This window comes from Lemur catta, chromosome 14 (assembly GCF_020740605.2).
Source record: "Lemur catta isolate mLemCat1 chromosome 14, mLemCat1.pri, whole genome shotgun sequence".
NCBI classification, from domain to species: domain Eukaryota; kingdom Metazoa; phylum Chordata; class Mammalia; order Primates; family Lemuridae; genus Lemur; species Lemur catta.
In genome coordinates, this window is record NC_059141.1 from 27,437,336 (window position 1) to 27,451,697 (window position 14,362).

At 40.6% G+C, this 14,362-nt stretch overlaps 1 protein-coding gene across 49 annotated transcripts in view; it reads left to right on the forward strand.

The window, feature by feature from the left end:
- SORBS1 (sorbin and SH3 domain containing 1) overlaps window positions 1–14,362 on the forward strand; it is a 220,411-nt gene that overhangs the window by 88,890 nt on the left and 117,159 nt on the right. Inside the window, exon 3 of one of the 49 annotated variants that reach the window (XM_045569093.1) lies at window positions 11,169–11,362. The exons of 47 other annotated variants lie outside the window; for them this stretch is intronic. The gene's annotated coding sequence lies outside the window, so the exon portion shown is untranslated. Of the gene's footprint in view, window positions 1–11,168; window positions 11,363–13,705; window positions 13,730–14,362 lie in introns of those variants that run through there. One more of the 49 variants, XM_045569095.1, reaches the window with a different exon arrangement.

The window sequence follows — 14,362 nt, forward strand, 5'->3', positions numbered from 1 at the left end:
ATTCGCACATTGTTTTATTCACTGTGAACATTCTGCAGGAAAGAAAGAAAAAGCTGTCTCCCTGCTTAAATGAAATTCTGACACAATCAATAGAAATTATAAATTACATTTAAAGTGATGGGACAAGTTCATGAACATTTCCAGCTTTGTGTGACGGGTTGGGGTTGAGGCTGTGCAGTTAATACTTGGTGCTGCGGTAACTGGGTTGTATTGACCAGTGTTTCTCAAAGTGTAGCCTTAAACTATACAGCTATCAGAAATGCAGATTCCAGGGCCCTCTTGGAACTTCTGAATCAGGCTATCTGGGCACAGAACCTGTAATCTGCATTTTAAAGAAGTGCCCCCACCCCCACCCCAGCTGATCAGCGTACAGCAGTTTACTGTACAGCAGGAACGTTTTGCAAACATTATTTGTTATCTGCATTGGAAATATTTTTAAATCCAGAGAATTCAAATTTATAATGAAAATTTGAGAGCAAAGGTGACTTATTTTGTGTTTATGTTTTTATTGATATATGAGTGAGATGTGAGACTTCAAGGCACCGTGAATAGTGTCTTCAATTTGTGCAATAAAATCACTTTTTGAAGTACAAGTTAGAAATTTAGTAGAAGGGCACATGTGAGAATAATTTAAAAATGCTCCCGCTGTTTTTCTGAATCTCCAATTAATCAGAGTTGATTAGGAACAGCATTGCAAGCAGTAATTTAAAATACTTTTTCAATATCTATAAGAAGAAAACTTACATTTGAGGAAATCATTGATTATTAAGTCATTTGTGAATTTATGAAACAGTAAATTTGGAGGAAAAGAGAGAGACCCAATGTTATATCAGGGATTATAACCAACATTTAATTCAATAAATATGATATAATTTGGGGGTAAAAGTAAGGAAATATCCAGTTCTCCCCCCAAAAAGATGATTGTGGTTTTATTAGGGTCTTCCAATCACATACTTACATGAAGCAGCGTTTTTGGCTTTTAAAGTAATGAAATCAGACTGTTCCTTATTGGAGCAGTCTGCTCTCTACCGTCTTTGAGAGTAGTGTACTTAAAAAAAAATAAAATAAAAAATAGAGTAATGAAATCTAAGCCAAAGAGAGGCCGGTTTGTGTGTGGCCATACTCTGCATAAAGATATTAAAGATATTTTTATCTTTAAGAAACCAAAAATCAGAATGTTTCATCATGGTAGCTCACCACTTAAAAAGAAAACAAAACCGAGATGTGAGAAAAACAATCATTTTGATTATCTTAAAATTTCTTTGACTTTAAAAGTGATTTCACATTACATATCAGTGTTGAAATATAATTTCTTAATGTCACTTGTGTAGATTTCAGTGACAGAAGAAATGAGTGAAATAGAATTTAAATAAAACATTTAAACCTCTGTTTAGTGAATAATTTTATATTTATATCTTTATCATTCTAATGATGCTTGTAAAGAATTGATCTTTCTCTTTTTCACCTATTGAAATATTGTTTGGGCTGGGAAACACTGGTCTGCTTTTCATCCACCCTGTTATGCTTGTCTTTGGGGCCTCCCTGCTCCTTGGTTCATCTTCCTCCATCTGGTGTCCCTCTCTGATAGCACTGGGGCCAAGGGGGCTGGGATGTGGGTGGACCCAACGCGTCCTACAGAGAAATCACATGTTTATTTCCAGCCAGGAGCAGAAGAGCTTGTCTAGGCAGCATTTTGGTTTTCCAGCTCCTAGGCAAACCCAACGCTGCAAAGGATCTTCAAATTGGAAGAGCCACACTCAAAGGATGATTTCCTTATCTTCCTGACAGTTGCTTGAAATCTCCCTTCTAGCACTGTGATCTCTGAGCTCCCAGACACTCAATTTATTTTCTTTGCTAGGAATTTCTAGAGCCATGGCTGGGTCACCCTTTGCCTTCCTGGCAGCTGGTTTCACTCTGAATTTAATGAGGTTGCTGAGCTGAGTGGCCAAGGAAGGGTTTCCCCCATTGGAAGGACTCAGCCGCTTGTCCCTGTTAAATGAGCAAATGCCGGCTGCCGTGTGACTCCAAGAAAGGGCCTTTTCAGCCAGTTCTCATGTGGTCAGTGTCTAGGGCACATTCCTGAGCCTGCCTGCTGCTCCCTCCCTTTCCTTTAGACATTGGTGTAGCCAGCAGTGAACTAGGAATGTATTTTAAATCACAAGTATGTGTAACTTTTGGAGTCACTGGGATTTTTCTGGCCCTATCCACTGGTCAGTCAATTTATCAACGCCTGCTGGCAAACTTACGCAGTCATCCTGATCTCATGCTACCCAAGGCCCCACCGCACCTGATTCTCCACATTTAAACGTGCTGGTTAGTTTTCAGAGCTGTGATATTAGCAGATGGGAATTTGAAATGCTTCATTACCATTCTGAGAGTTCAAATATTTTTTCATTTCTGTTTTTAGTAAGAGCTTTAAGCACGTTTTAGTTTTTTTCTTTACAATCTAATGTATTTACTTAGACTTTACATTTTTTACAGAAGAAAAACTTATTTATTTTTGTACTTTTATTATTAAACAGATAGGAAAAAAGTCTACAATTATATGCTTCTTAAGCTGGCTTTCCTCCAGAAATGTAACATATTCACCAAACTCCACAAACACCAAAGTTCCCTTTAAGCAGATTGGGAACCAACCCAAGAGTTCTAAAGTTACATTTTCCTGAAGGATTTTTGTTGCATACTTAAAAAAAGGGATGGGGTGGGGTAGAGATTCTTGTATGAAACCTTTGTCCTTTCCCCCATCTCTATAGTTTTCTTAAAATGCCCTCTTGGACTTTTTGATGGTTTGATTTCCAGACATGCAAGATATACTATAAATTTAAACAGTGAGATCCATTATTCAATGCCACATATTTAGTGAACTTTTATTGAATGAATGAGTTCAAAAGCACCAAAGGGCAATTGATTGTGGACTTGCTTTAAATTAATGATTTTTTTTAAAAGGAGAAAGCCATTTATTCCCTATCTTAGAACTTGTATATAAGATTTTGGATTTTAGTTTTAGAGACATTTGGACTTATATAAATGTCGTGAAACCTTAGATTTTAATTCTCACTGTTTTTTTTTTTTTTTTTTTTAAGAGGGGAAGAGAATGCCACAATGAAATTTTAAAAGCAATTTAGAAATATTTTAGTGTCCTTGTTACTTAAACGTCAGACAGTCAGACACAGACACCTGTATTCAGGGAGCTTTATCATTTAGAAAGCAGAGCAGGACTACAAGCATAGTAATTGTGACATCTATTACTGACTTGGCTTCCCCCTTTGTCCTGTTAGAAGGGCTTGGCAGGGTGGGGGCACTTTCTGTTTCAGGGAGGATGTGTGCCTGGATGTTGCATTTTCTCATCTCATCCTGGATAGATCAGGACTTTAAGGCTCATGACATTTGGAAACTGGTTCCTTCCAGCCCTAAAATTCTATGATGCTGAGTCCTTTGGCCTATGAAACATTCTTAAAGACAGGCCCTATTGCATTTTTTTGTTTTTGAGATTGAACTCAATTACTGGCCTGCTTTTTATACAGCTAAGGGCACTGCTGTCCTGCAACCTGCAAAGTTCTATGCAAATGTGGGGTGCTGGGTGAGGTCACCATAAGGTTTGTGTGGAGTTTCTCTGCCCAAGGCAAAAGCCTTAATTCCTGGCAATGTCCTTGCTCCCTTCATGCAGAATCCAGTAAATTGTTGTTATAGTAAAACAGTGACTAATTGGAGACTTTTATTAACCAGGATTTCCGCCTACCTCCAACTCTCCTTGCTCTTCATTTTTGGATTAGAACAGGATAAATGGGGGAATCAATTATGTCAATAGGTGACCGTCCGAGTTCTTCCCATGTGCCAAGCACTTGTGCAATGTGGGCAAATGGCTGGTGGGATTAACCCTCACGACAGGGCGGCTAGTGCTGCTTTCATCCCTGCTTTGCACGTGAGGAGCTGGGGCTTATAATGCAGTCGTTGCCTCAGCACCTAGAACTTTGCACTAATACAGTTGGTTGAAGGATTTAATTATTCTATTAATCAAGATCTCAACACCCACCCCAGCCCACCATCCCCATCAGCATCGTACACCAACTGGAATGAAATACATAGTTCTTTCCCCACAGCATTGTGCGTTCTACTTATATAAGTTGTGAATTGTGCAGACAAGGTCATTTTGTGTTCAGAACCATTCTCTTTAACATTTGTTAGTTTGGAAATGGTCTCTTCAACATCCCTGAGTCTGTCACCTTTTATTCCATTTCAGTGGTTGATAGTATAGTATCTCTATTGAGTCAGTAAGACTCTTTGAGTTCTAAAGTATGTTTTGACACCTTTTATTTTCTGGTAATTTTATCTCGTCAGCCACCAAGGCAATTGGGCAGAAAAATATCTTCCTGTGGACAAAACAGCAGAATGAGATTTAGGGAGTATACTCAGAAGATCAAATTCTCTCTGAGCAGCAGTTTTTGCTACACATAAACAAGAGAAGACAAATGTAGAAATTGTCACCTGTGATTGCTGTAATCAAGGCCTCTGTGGGGCTTTTCACAGCCAAATGGGCAAAACAAGTTTACTGGGAGCTTCTCTCCTGGGCAGAGAGGGTATATGTGGTTGACGGATTTTTCTTTTTTTTTTTTTGGTCTGATAAAAAGCATGTGTGCCAATGCCCGCCCCCTCCTGTGGCTGGCCCCAGCTCACAAGCAGTCAGCCCCCATGGCCTCCCTGCCCCAGGGCCCCCACCTATACAGTGCATTCTGCCTGCCTCAGCCAGATTAATCTTTGTCTTAGTTCATTTTCTGTTGCTATAACAGAATACTACAGACTGGGTAATTTATAAAGAAGAGAAGTTTATTTGGCTCATGGTTCTGGAGGCTGGGAAGTCCTAGACTGGGGGGCTGCATCTGGTGAGGGCCTTCTTGCTGTTTCACGACATGGCAGAAGGCATCCCATGGCATGAGAGGGCCAGAGCACGTGAGACAGAGAAAGGAGATCAGGCCAAACTTATCCTTTTATCAGGAGCCCACTCCTAGATAACTAACCCACTCCCTGGATAACAGCATTAATCCCTTCCTGAAGGCAGAGCTCTCATGACCTAATCACCTCTTAAAGGGCCCAACTTTTAATACTGTCACAATGGCAGTTAAATTTCAACATGAGTTTTAGAGGAGACACTCAAACCTTTGCAATCTTTTTTTTTCCTTTTGATATCTTTCCAGCCTCCAGAACTGTGAGAAGAAACCTTTGCAATCTTGAATTAGGAAACTTTGCTTCTGCAGAACTTACCTTGGGTTTCACGGACTAATAGAATGCCATTGCTTGACATTCAGCACCATTGTGTGGTCCGTGTGCACCATGTACACAGTGTCATTTCCATGCACTCTTCAGTGCAAACCCTTTGCGTGAACTGAACTGGACTTGGGTCTGTTCTGTGCCATGTGCTAAACATTTCCCAGGTGGAAATTACTTTGGAAACTCAAGGCACTTAGTGAGGAGAAGAATCTTGTTAAAATCAAAAGACATGAAAGACAATAAGTCTTATGTGTAAATCGAGTGATACCTAGCCAGTACTATCCATGAGAATTAACTATTGGGAGAAAGAGTACGGTAATTACTTCTTACGGGAGGTTACGTTATAGCAGGGATTGTGCTGGCGGGGAAAGACTGGCTGTCACCTCATGAGGGAGAAAAGTGGGTGCTGTAAGCTTTTGAAAGGAGAGCTGACTGAGACCATTCTTTTAATTAGTTTGAAAATACCAGCCTCCATGTAGTTGAAAAGAACATCTGCTGCTACTCAGAGAAATCAGCTGAGGAGAAAATGGTTTCAAGCCTCGTCCTCAGATGCAATTGATGATGATCGTGCAGAAAGCAGCTAAACTTTATGGAACACTTTCTAACACTGTATGAGGCACTAGATGTGCTTGACCTCATTTAATCCTCACCATAAAACTGTGAGATTGATGGCTGTTGTTATTCCCATTTTATAGCTGAGGAAACTGAGGCTCAGCAATGTTAACTGAATAACCTCAGGTCATGCATCTAGTAAGTGGCAGAGCAATAACTCAAATCCAAGTTACACTTATTCTAGAGTTCCTTTACATTTGTTTAAAAGGTATGGGCAAGTAGGGGGGTGTTGGTGGGTGTCATTGCTTCCTAAAATCTGCTAGACAATGTTGCATATGCTCTTATTCAGTTTTCGTTTCCCCTAGTAAACACTTTCTATAAAGAAGTTGATAGCGTAAGAACTACAGGGCTTTTTTAAGCATCCAGAAAAGGGTGCGTTTGTCAGCATGTGCCTAAGTCTTTCCCAGGTTAAGTCTTGAAGCTTGTCGTTCTCTCAGCTGGATGTTCCTGTGGCAGAAGGCAGTCTCCAGATACTCTTCCATGTTGTTCCTAGTGATTTATCAAGGTTTCAAGGGTATTAGTCTTCTCCCCCCAGTTAGAATATAAGGCCTTTGAGGGCAAGCGCCATTTCTTGTCTTGGTTGATAAATTTGATTATTTTATTACCACAGCTGGACTTAAAAAAAAAAGTCCCCTACCTTTCTTTTTTAGGTCTGTGTATTCCCTGAGCAACCTTGTACAGGAGCATCTTGCTTCAGGCAGGGACTGTTTTGTTCCTCCCTGGGTGAGGCTGTGGGGTGAAGTGCCAAGAGCCCAGGCTTAGAAGCCAGAGCCAGGATGCGTGTTCCAGCTTTCCTACTTGGTTCTGCAAGACTTTCCAGTGAATCTTCTAACTTTTATTGAAGCTCAGTTTCTTCTTTTGTAAAATGAGTATAGAAACATTACTAGGTGTTCTGAGGTGTAGAAATGACATGATATGTAAAGTGGCTGGTTCACAGTAGCATTTAGGAAATGAAGAGATGGTTCACCTCTCTGTTCTGTAAGGTGGGCACAAGGCCTTGCACAGAATGCATGCATGATCAGTGTGTCTTGACAGTAATGGTTTGGTTTCTTGAGACCTGACCCTGAGGAGTAAGCAACTCTGAAGTCTTTTAAAACATGATGCCTTTATTAAGAGCATCCTTCATTGCCTGACTTTTAATAGGAAGGTGGACCTGGAGACCATTTCTTGGTTCTTGGATCCTATGTCAGTTCATAAAGCATGATATGGTGTCCAGGTAAGCATTGGTTATATCAACCGCAGGACCAGATATACAGTGATTCATTAGTCTATTAAAACAACAAAGAATAAAAAGGACTAGATTGGTCCTTATTTGCCAGAATACTTTTATAACACAACCATTTACAGTGTTTCATATACACAGTCATCCCTTGGTATACACAGGGGATTGGTTTCAGGACCCTGCATATACCCAAATCCACTCATACTCAAGTCCCGCAGAGGGCCCTGCAGAATTTGAGTATACAGAAAGTTGGCCCTCCATATATCCGGGTTCTGCATCCTACAAATTCAGATAGATATTTCTGAATTTCGCTGGAAAACAAAAAAAAAGTCTGAGTGTAACCTGCGCATTTCAAATCCATGTTGTTTGAGGGTCAACTGTATTTTTAAATTTAATCTTAAAAACAACTTATTAAAATCAATATTATTAATTCCCTTTTATGAGTGAGTAAACCAAGGCTGACAAATGAAGGGACTCCCAATTTGCACAGCCCTGCCAAAGTTTGGATTCAAATCCAGTACTTCTGACCCGGGCTTTTGTTACTGTTGTTCTCCTGCAGCCACCAGGCACATATAGCAATGAAAGTCAGACGTGTATACCTGATACCAGCCAAGCCAGAGTTCTTCTATGACTGTGACATAGACAAATTTTGTGTATGTGTTTATATATATGTGTGTGTATATATAAACATATATTAACTTTTATATATTAATATATAAATGTATAATAGATGCCTGGTCTGAGAGACCATATAGATTTTTTTTTTTTAAAAATACCTTTATTGAATATTTGCTGTGAGCTTGGTACTGTATTGAATGTTTTAGTGGTTTTGTCTTAGTTTGAAGAAAACCCACTTCAGAAAATTACACTGTATTCTCAAGTGCTTTGATGCAGCTTTTATACCTGATATATTCAAAAATTGCCTGAACTTCGGGTACAAGAAAATGAAGAGAACAGAGAGAAGTAGCTAGTGAGGTATAATTCACTGTATGAGTAATGGGGGCCGAGGCCTGACGTCCATGACAGGCAGGCACTGACGATCTGGTGTGGGCCTTGGCCTCCGTGGCCTGAGTTCAGGGATTATTGATTCTGGGCCTGTATGTGTGGGTTCCACTTCAGTTATTAAGCCAATGCCACTGAGAAGAGAGGTTTTCTCAGAAAAGATAATGTTTTTAGTGTTTCATATTGACTTTTTGGTAGGTTAGTATACATTCAGTAAAATATCAAAACTTCTAAAGGAAAACAAGCCATTCCTGAATAAGCCAGTATTATGAATTGAGGTATTTAAGTTATGTACTTGCAAAAGACCCAAAGTCTTTTTACTGAATGGAGCCTCTGTTCCCTCATTCCTGAGCATGGTATGGGCCTGTACTGCAGATGTCTGTGTAATATATGATGTGGTAAATGCATAGCCTTAGGGATTCTGTGGTTTCAAAGAAAAGTTGAGAGGGAACTATGGATTGTCTGTGAGAGCGGACACCTCTCCTGCCATATCAAACCCACTCTTCTTTCCCATTTTCAAGCTCTAACAGACCCCTTTTCAGCTTTTTAAGATTTTTTTCTTTCGACTACACGCAGTACTTCTTAGTCTTGTTTACCTATATTGTGGCCTCTGGCCCAACCTTGACTCTCCTGAGAATTCAGAAAGCTTTCGTTCATGCTGTCTTGACAGGTAGGTGTTGTATGGTGACTGCTTCAGAAGAAAGGCAGCATCTGTATCCTGGGCTTGCCTTTATTATCTTGAGGTTATGTGTTTACTATTTAAATAGAGCTAAGATGTTTTGCTTCTATCTAATGAATTTGGGAGTCTGCCCTATTTTAAATTATCTAGATTGTCTAAGTGGAGGGTTCCAAATGTACTGGATGCCGCAATTAGACAGCTTTGTTTTGGTTCTGTAGACACAACCATATTTGGGAAACACAAAAGGGCCAGTTTTTGCATTTAAGACTTGCCTTGGTTAATAGTGCGTGTTTAAGAAACTTTGCGTGCCCAGAGTTATACATATAAAGAGTTTGAGAGGGAGCTCAGGGCTCTGGAATGCCATGAAGTCAAGTCAGAAGCAGGGAACTGGCAGTGAGCAGGCCTGGGGAGCAATGGGGGTGCTGTGTGTGTTGTCACCTGGCAAGCCCCTGCTAACTATTTTAAGATGAAATGTTCTGGTGCGATTGTTTTAGGAAATCTGGCTGAACATTCCAGTCACCTTATTCCCCCCATTGTCCTCATAAGGAACTTCATGGGAGTAGTGTGACTTCATCAAACAAAAAGCAATGACTGGCGATTGATGTTGGAACTGCACATTTGGGGCATTGGCTGTTGTTATTCCTGTGGAAGATTGCGTCACGTAGCGCTGCCATGTTCTAATAGATGTGACTGTCAGTAGTATCTTTTAGATTGTGGCCTAGAATTTTTTCTTGAAAGTTCTAAAGACTATATAGTTGCATATCAAGTGCCAAGTAGAGCTAAAAAACAATTACTTTTCATTAAAAAAGAAACATAACCACATTATAAACAATTTGGAAAATAGAAAAGAAAGAAAATAGTTACCTATAATTCCACACTGCCACAATCACTATTAGAATTTGGGCAAATTTCCCTTCAAATATATGCGTATATTTTGCTTTTTATATAATTATAATCACAAAAGTCACACAGACCTCTACCCTGCTCTATTCACCTAATCTTAAGCCTTTTCTCCTGTTGTGTGGGGTCTGTATCACCATTATTCTCATAACTGTTCAACAGCCTGGCCAGTGGATGTGTGGTCAGGTAATGGGTACCCCTGTTTTTGAACATCAGAGCGTCTCTAAGCTTTCACTATTATTAATAAAGCTGTGGTAAACATCTCTGTATGTTTAGCTTTATCATCATTCAAGGTTCTTTCTTTGGAGTAGATTCCTCCAAAGCACCAAGGATATGAGGTACCTGGCTCTTGATATGTGGTGCCGAAAATAGTGGTTACAATTTACAGTGTCACTGCCTGGGTAGGAAAAAGTCAATGTCTTCATGTTTTCCTACATTGAATATTAGTTTTTTAAAATATGTGGACTAATGTTATAAGTAGGAAAAATGCTTAGTTATTATTTCAATTTTTTTAACTAATCAGGTTAAATGAACATTTTCTCATTGATTTGTTTATTATTTGCATTTTCTCTTAGAATTATTTCCTCATGCCTTAAAAATTTTTTTTTCTTGGCAATTAGTATGATTACATTGTAAACCAAGGATATTAACCCTCTCTATTATGTTTGCTGGAAGCTATGCATTTTAATACATAGAGAATGTAATATATGGTTATGAGCCATCTCCTAAATTCTGTTTAAAGCTCAAATAATACTGCATTTGTAAGACTTGAACCTGTTTTGGGGGCTGCATTTTACTTTATTGCCAATTTTATTGGCAGAAGTCAACTTTGTGTGTTTATTTAAAAGGCTCTGCTCAAATAATAAAAGGTAAAAAAATGATTGCAGATTTATTCATAGTTATTGTTCCAGCTCTGAATCTGCCTCTTCTCTGGCATGGGCCTGGGATGAGAGTTTGATGATGTTAGTGGGAGCCTGGGCATGGGCGTTCTCAATTTTGTGATCATAAATAGGTCTTATTAAAACGAGCTCTTCATCTCCATGACTTTTAATAGGTATTAAAAACAAAACTAGGTGAAAATAAAGACCTTTAATTTTTGTTAGGCCAGTACATCTGGTTGTTGAGATTGGCCCTAAATTTTGGGAGGGGAGGTAAAGGGCATTTGTGGGAGGCAACAATGAGATTAAAGGCTTGGGTGTGGGAAATCCTGTCAGGATTTAATAGGAATAACAAGTATGGTGCACATGGAGTTTGGGGCTCATGGAAGACACGAGGGAGATGAGACTGGAAAAGTAATGGGACATGATCCTATAGGCTCTTACGGCACGTTAAGGAATTTGGACTTGAAGTTTTAGATCAGTATCTCCAAAAGCATGACATTTGAGGTGATTTCAGAAAGTATGTCATTAAACATTTAGAAATTTTAGTATCTATTCATTCCTTGATTCTCTCTCATGCAGAATCTATTCCTTTTCTTTCCCGCCCCAGTCACGCTCGGGCCAGATTGCCAGCAGAAGCATTATCTCATCGCATTATATTTAAATGGCACACATGTGTCATCCTGCAACCCTGATGGCCTCAAAGACAGCAACCTTGTCTGATCGTGTTGTCTCCCCTGGGCCAGGCACTGTCCTGGGTACAGAGTAGGTGCTGAAGAAACGCTGTTCGAATTGTATCATCAGGTCTGTGTTTTAGATATAATATTCCTTCCCTGGAGCTTCACTGCCTCTTTGCCCTGTACTGTCCAGCCAACCCCTCTGAGGCTTATAGGAGCCCTGTGGATTTTTTTTCCCCATTGAAATTTGACCCAGGTTGAAGTGAAAGGTGGGGAGTGTGTGGGTGCCTGCACAGTGGCCTGAGGGGACTCATGGAACCTCCTTTGTACACAGTTGGAAACCTTGAAAATGGACACGGTAGCCTGCGTGGGTCCTTCTGGTTCTAATTTTCCAGATGAAATCCTCAAGGGAGTGAGTATGTAGTTAGAAAGGAATAAGGACCAGCTCATGACCCTTCGGCACTTAAACTCCCAGAAGAACGACAGCAGCCCTGTTCTAGAAGGAGAATCCTTAAGGCCCAAGGTAAACCAGTTCACAGTGACACTTAGGAATCAGTCCCAGAAAGTGTTTGTGAGGGGGAGGAGGGAGTTAACTGTCTTAAATGCAGTGGAAATATCAGTGAGGCCCTGAGCAGGACAGAAACCTTGGACTTGGCCATGTATGTGCACTAACTGGAAACCTTTCTGAAGGCCATTTCAGATAATTGGTTAGAACGGAAACCGAGTTGGAGGGACTCCAGGAGGAAATGAGAGGATGTGGAGGATGGCCTTTCTGGTGTGTTTTCCTATTGCTCCCTCTCCAGAAACATCGGTCTTTTCACAGAAACCTTGTGCTTGTGTTCTGAGCCCCAGCCGTGTCATGGGATTCCAGACCGAAGTTAATGTCAGGGTCAAGTTTATCCTCGTTTCTTCCCCTTGAAAGGAAGTATCAGCAACTCAGTGTTTATCCTTTCTGGCTTTCTGAATAGCTTCTGCACCCTCTCCAGCAACGTAGAGAGTGCATTTGAGGAGAAATAACATTAATAGAGATTGAGAAGAGAAGGAACTGTTAAAAATTGGACAAGCGTGGCTCTGCTGGTGGATCAGCAAAGTACAAGGAAATAAGGCCAACCATTTATTCTGGGGCTTTGTGAGCTGCCTCTTATTCTTTTCAAGCCATTGTAAGTAGCTGCAAATATATAAAATCAAGTCCCAAGTTGGATATTAAAGCTAGAATATAACTAGCATTTTGTCCAAGTGTTGAGCTAACTTACTTTTAAGCAGCAACAGTGATGTTAACGAGGGTCTTGGTTATCTTGAAGGTGAGACTCCAAAGTTAGGTTCTGAAGGCTAAATCGAGGCAAGGGCAAAGTGCATGACTGAGCACCCACTGCCTGCTCAGTGCTGATGATGACACAGCCCTTCCTTTCCAGAAATTTACAATCTGGTTTTGAGGACAGAGGAGCTATGGAGGCAAAACCCTACAGTGCATAGGAGAAGCTGGAGCATGCTGTGTGGGAGGTTTAGCCAAAGGCTCATTCTTTTTCAAGAACCTTTGCTGGACCTTGAATTCATTTTTATAGACAAATTCAATTTCTCCCTAGTCATGGATCCCCAAACTATCCATATAAGGACCTTCTTTCCTCCCCTAGTAAACAGCCCATATTTAGTTATTTGACCCTATTTCAGCTGGGAGCATGAGTGTAACTTTTACTTTTTAGTAATTATTCACTCTGTGTTATCAAAATTTATCTTAGAATTATAGGGTCGTGGAATTAGGGAGGGACCGTGCAGAACCATTAATTACTCGAATGCATTCTTAACAATTCTGGCTCCTTCACATCTTGTTCTTCTGGTGGAATGTCTGTGTTGATGCTCTGGTGTGTTGACCAAGTACGGTAGGTCCCAACAGCCCAAGGTGAGGAATGGCAGCTTGACCCACACTGGCCCAACCAAGCTGTGACACTGTATTGGTTCCTATAACCCACTAAGGGAATAACTGCCCACTTGCAGTTGTCTGAAATTGCCACTAGACAGCACTGTCCATCTTTCTGGCTTTTACTCAGAGGTGCCTGGCTCCTTTGGAGGGACTTGTGGGACACATTCCAAAGGCATGCTATCATGTACTCAACCAAATCAAGCTCTTTATAGCTTAGTTTTAAAATAAATTTTAAGTGTCAGAGGTTTTTATGCAAAATAAACTTTCAAGTTCTACATCTGATTGTCATAGCCTATAAACAGCAGGGACTAGATTATGATTTTCAAAGCTTTCAGCGTTTTTCTGGTCAGGCTCAGTTTGTGTAGTGTCCTGGAGGTATCCTTGCTGCCCCGCCTCTGAGCTCTTCACGTTGTAGAGAAAAAATTATTGCTGAGCCACTTGGGATTTAGATCTGGCCGGCCTCACCTCGGGAGAGAGGAATGAATTCTCCTCTTCAGTTGAAACCTTTGGGACTCCTCCCTCCCATCCTCTACTGGCTGAGGTTCTTGGGATGCAAAGAACCAGAAACCATATCTGGTGAGTCCAAACCAAAAAGGGATTTACTGGTAAGATCTTGGGTCGTTCACGGAGTTTATGGAAGGTTGGAGAACTGCACTCAGAACTGGGGCAGGAATTCCAGGAGGCTGAGTTGGCTGGAATCAGAGCCAGAATCAGGCCCTGGAATAGTCTGGGTAGGATGTTGCTGCTGTTGCCGTCACTGGTGAGGACTGAACACTGCTGTCCTTGCTGAAGTTTTATTTTCAACTGCCCCCTGCTTCTTTGCATCACCTGCTACAGATTCAGTCACTAAGTGAGAGCATGTATTAGCACCTACTACCCAAAAAGTCCTGTATGCAGAGCTGGTACTCACCTATACATTGTCTTTGTCACCTGCTATTGCCATACTAGTTCTTAAAATATTGAAATAGTTTCTCACCACCCTGGATCCATTCTCTTTCCACCTTCTCTCTGTCCAGCCACTAAATGGTTAATACCAAGTACAGGGAGGGGCCTCCCAGAGTGTGCCACAACTAGCATCGACTCTGGTTAGTGACCATTTGTGGCAAAGTGATGATTAAATATTTTAAGTATTATCCCTAACCGTGTCTACTTCAGGTCAGTTTGTAAGTAAGAGTGGGGCTGACACTGAAAGCTAGTAGCTTCTATATT